Consider the following 5,199-nt stretch of genomic DNA (forward strand, 5'->3'; position numbering starts at 1 on the left):
GTAGGAACCAACGGCTAAGCACCAATGGCTTGTAAGTCTGTGGATTTGTATAGATAGGTCAGAGGCTTAATTCGGACATGCTGAGAAAGAAATTGGACTTCGGTCCTTTCTTTCCGTGGAGAGTAGGGACATTAAACAAGGTGTAGACCTTGGGAACAGCAGAGAGATCAGTGCTGTGTTTGGTTTGGCCCTGGAAACACTGGACTCTGTTCAGGTCAGCTGGCTACCTGTCTGTAGGTCCACCTGAAAGCCCTGAGTCTTAACTTCTCTTGATGAAAAAACAATGAGAATTAAATTCTGAAATAAACCTGGGGGAAACATGAAAGGTACTTTCCAGGAACAAGACAAAGGGGACAGCTCAGGACATCAGCCCAGTGTCTAGGTTCCAGCGTCCTTGCCCTACTGGGCAGCAGACCAGCTATATCCACCACCTGGCCCGGGAGGGTTTTTTTTTTTTAATCTGTGAATTGAGGTTGTTATTCTGGGTGCTCTCTCACGCTGTGTCTTGCTGAGGGGCCCAGGAATAATGGAAGGACTCATGATTGCTACATGTCAGACAGAGCCTGCATCTCAGTAGCAAAGTCAGTAGTTGTCATAACAACGAGGGAGATATTTGCATTTCTATTGCTAATGAGATAATGGAGCTTAAGATTCAAAAGTCTGCCTGTTTTTAGATGCCTTGTTTGTGGCCTAAATTTGAGGTAGAGTCTGTACATGTTCACTGCTCCATGGATGGCCCATGAGAGGATCCAGTCCAGGTCAGGTGTATGGGTGGAACTCATGGGTGGTTTGTATGCAGAAAAGCAAACAAACCCCAACAAAATCTGTTTGATTTCTTCCAGCTTGCACTGTCTAGCAGCTAGTGATCATCTCCTTTGAAGAGATCCCTGAGAAAAACGGTACCTGAGAACTGGGTCCATGGGAGGCTGAGCGAGTGGGTGGTTGTGAGTTTGAGGCCAGCCTGGTCTACAAAGTAAGGTCCAAGCCAGCTGGGGAGACACAGTGAGACCCTGTCCCCACAAAGCAAAACAAACAACAACAAAAACAATAAAAATAACCACTACCAACCAAATGGTACCTGAGGAGTGAGGCTCAGAGGATTGTGCCCACAGGACTTACCAGGGCTGTACATATTGGACAGAGTGTAGACAAAAATAAGACCAGCAATGTCTCAGCGCTGTATTAGGTCAATTACTCATTTATATCCTGGGATCGGACCCTGCAGTCTCTGCAGTTACCTGTGCTCACATGCATACCCTCTGCACCCTGCCACATAAGTGAAAATAAAAATAAAAATAAAATGTGGGGCGGGAGAGATGGCTCGGTGGTTAAGATTCCGGAAGACCTGAGTTCGATTCCTAACACTCACACCAGACAGCTTGCTAATTTAGACCCTATAACTCTATTAAATAGGCCAAAGGGGGAAAAAAAGCAACCACACACATAAAACAGGGTCTCATATATTCCAGGCTAGCCTCAAACTTATTATACAGCTAAGGCTGGCTTTGAACTCCTGATCATCCTATCTCTCCTTCCCAAGTGCTAGGATTACATAGGTGCACACTGAGGTGTCTGTGTTTCTGCATGCACATATGTGTGTCAGAGGTCAATGTTGGTTGTTTCCATAAGTCACTCTCCACCTTATATTTTTAAGAAGGAGTCTCTCACTGGACTTGTAGTTCACCAATTCAGCTAGGCTGGCTGGCCAGTGAGGTCCAGCAATCCTTCTGTCTCTGCTTCCCCAGTGCTGGGAGTACAGGTGTGAGCGGGGATTAAAGGTGTGAGTTGTGATTAAAGGTGTGATCTGGGGTTATTGGTGTGTGTTGGGATTACAGGTGTGAGCTGTTGTACAATTTAGTGACATTACCAGATGAGAAACGGATGTATGAGGAGCTTCAGGGACTTGCTTAGTTCACTAATCTATAGGTCTTCACTTGTAGAAGTGAATGATCAAGAACTCTGGCCTTAGTGGTGTGACTAAGGAGAGGGAGAACCCGATGGGACCGTCTCTTGTCCCTGTCTGGTCTTTCCCTCTGGGACCTCCTCCCATGTTTGAATAGGCCCCTTCTACTGGGGTCGCATTGTGAAGGCTTTCTACAAATTAGGATCTGGGACCAACTTTACTCTGGCAAGCAAACTCCTCTATCTGAGGTTCTCCCTGTGTTAGAAATTTTAGGCTCCTTGCCATCTCATCTTCCGGCCCACTTCACGGTTCTCAGGATCTCCTGCCTTTCTCTCCAGGCTGAAGTTCCCTACTTTGTCCCCCGGGAGAGGGATCCCTGGAATCAGGGACTGAAGCAGTTTCTGTGATAGATGTCACCTGTTTTGCATCTCCTCCCTGAGCCTGCCCACGCAGTGGGACATTAACCCGTGGCCCTGAACTCTAATCTCATCTGTACAGTCCTGGAAAAGGTGTCCAGTAAACAGCCCTCCAGAGCAGGCCAGCATTCCTGCAGACCCGCCTCTGGTCAGGGACTTGTGTTCCTTTACACACGAGACCTCAGGAAGTCCACTCAGTTCCAGGGTCAGTGACCTCTCTGGGTGTTGGTTTGGGGGTTAGGGCTGGGCTGGGTTGAACTGAACGTTGTACTGAATGAGTAAAGGCATTTTCTTAGCAGGTCCACACTTGTAGAGAGGTCTCAGGCTTTCACAAACAGCCCTGACCCCTCCCAGCTCACCACAGCAGGCTGAAGGAGTATGTGAAAAGGGCCTGGAGCTTTGCTCCATTGCAAGGTCCTCAGAGCCTCTGTTGGGATCTTCATTCTGAAACATAGTCTCTGTTCTTCACAGCCCTCTGTGTACCGTGAAGAAAATGATGCGTCTTCCCCTTCCTTTCCCCTTCTTTCTCTAGTTTTTTTTTTTTTTACTGGAAATGAACAAACAACAACAAAAATAACAAAAATAGATTCATTCTCTCCTCTCCTCTCTCTGAGCGGCTGGGGCTGAAGAGCTTGAGAGTCTGCAGAGGCATTTGGAAGCTAAGGATACTGAGGATGAGCAGAAGCAACAAGGAAGGAGGTTGAGATGGGGAGAACGGGAGGACCAGTTCTCACTGATAGAAAGGGGAGGGAGACAACTAGAATGTGGGTGATGGTTCAATCGTGCTGAGCTCTCACTGCACTGAAGGAGAGAAGAAAACTAGAATATATGTAGAATATATGCTAACTATATAATATATGTTAAACTGGGACCAGTCAGTCAGTGTGAACTCAGGGTCATCAGAGAGGAAGACAGAGAAAGCACATACACACAGAGGGGATGCAAAATGGGTACAGACATGTGTGCGTGCAAGCACATGTACACACAAACACATACATACATATCCATGTGCATCCTAGCTCTGTGTGCAGAAGAGTCTTGGTGTTAATGACATGGCAACAGCCGATACACAGAATGCCCTTCCAAACACGGTTCCACACTACAAAGCCACGACCGTGGAGTTTTTATTTCCAGAAACACAAACCCCAGAGATGGCGCAGAGAAAACAGAAGGTAGATTTGAATGATGGGTCTTTTTAGAGTGCACAGCTGCGGTAGGCATTAGAAGAGACAACAAGGGCAGGTGAAAGGCTTGGTGAGTGAAGGAACTTGCCACTAGACCTGACGACCTGAGCTCAGCCCAGGAATTCTCCACACATGTGCCATGGTGCTCACAAAAATACACATGCAGGCCCAAAATTAATAACTAAGTATAAGCAAAACAAATATCGGTTGAAAATTAAATAAAGTGTATAGCAACATTCTGGGTTATAGCCTACTATATAAAATAGGAATCCATGAGTCCTCACTGGTCTAAATGATAGAAGGATAAATATGTGAGGAAGGGGAGGATTTCCCTTACTTTAGGCTGCTAATCAATAAATCTTGAGGGGAGGAGAGGACCAGAGAGTCAACACTTGGTAACCAGTGCAATACCAATTCATGCTGGCAAGAATCACTAATGGGGGCTGGAGAGATGGAGCAGTTAAGAGCACTGGCTGTTCTTCCAGAAGACCCAGGTTCAAATCCCAGCACCCACATGGCAGCTCACAACTGTCTGTAACTCCAATTTCAGGGGATCTGATGCCTTCACACTAATGCACATAAAATAAAGTTAAAATCATAAATTAAAAAAAGAATCACTAATGAATGGTGAGACCCAAGGGCAAAAGTCTTAGAGGGAGAAAAACAAAGCACGAAATACTCTCAAAGTATCTCTTTGCAGACTTGTTACTAATAGAAAATCTGAAAACCAGGGAGCTGCAGTGGTAACACCTACCAGACACCATCACCAGCAAACAGTTAACAGCCCAGCAAGGTGACAATCACCATAGTAGTCTGTGCCATGCGATACAATGTCACCTCTTTGAGGTCACTGCCAACATCAGAAAATCAAAGTCTCCTGATGAGGTAATCCCAGAAAAACCCAAGTCAAGGGACTTTCCCAAAAATAGCTGTCAAATACAAAAGATTACACTAAATCCCATCACCGTGACACAGATCAGCCAAATCCAGAACACTGGAAATTCCACAGGACAAAGATCCAGTTTCTTTGACAAGTAAACAGCATTAAATGTAGGCAATCATCTTAGAGCAAAAGACTCAGGAAATAATAGACCCCATATAGCATGTGGATCTCAGCAGACCCCATGTAACATAACATGTGGATCTCAGCAGACCCCATGTAACATAACATGTGGATCTCAGCAGACCCCATGTAACATAACATGTGGATCTCAGCAGACCCCATGTAACATAACATGTGGATCTCAGCAGACCCCATGTAACATAACATGTGGATCTCAGCAGACCCCATGTAGCATAACATGTGGATCTCAGCAGACCCCATGTAACATAACATGTGGATCTCAGCAGACCCCATGTAACATAACATGTGGATCTCAGCAGACCCCATGTAACATAACATGTGGATCTCAGCAGACCCCATGTAACATAACATGGGGATCTCAGCAGACCCCATGTAACATAACATGTGGATCTCAGCAGACCCCATGTAACATAACATGTGGATCTCAGCAGACCCCATGTAGCATAACATGTGGATCTCAGCAGACCCCATGTAGCATAACATGTGGATCTCAGCAGACCCCATGTAACATAACATGTGGATCTCAGCAGACCCCATGTAACATAACATGTGGATCTCAGCAGACCCCATGTAACATAACATGTGGATCTCAGCAGACCCCATGTAACATAA

Source organism: Microtus pennsylvanicus, chromosome 3, assembly GCF_037038515.1.
Source record: "Microtus pennsylvanicus isolate mMicPen1 chromosome 3, mMicPen1.hap1, whole genome shotgun sequence".
Taxonomy (NCBI): Eukaryota; Metazoa; Chordata; class Mammalia; order Rodentia; family Cricetidae; genus Microtus; species Microtus pennsylvanicus.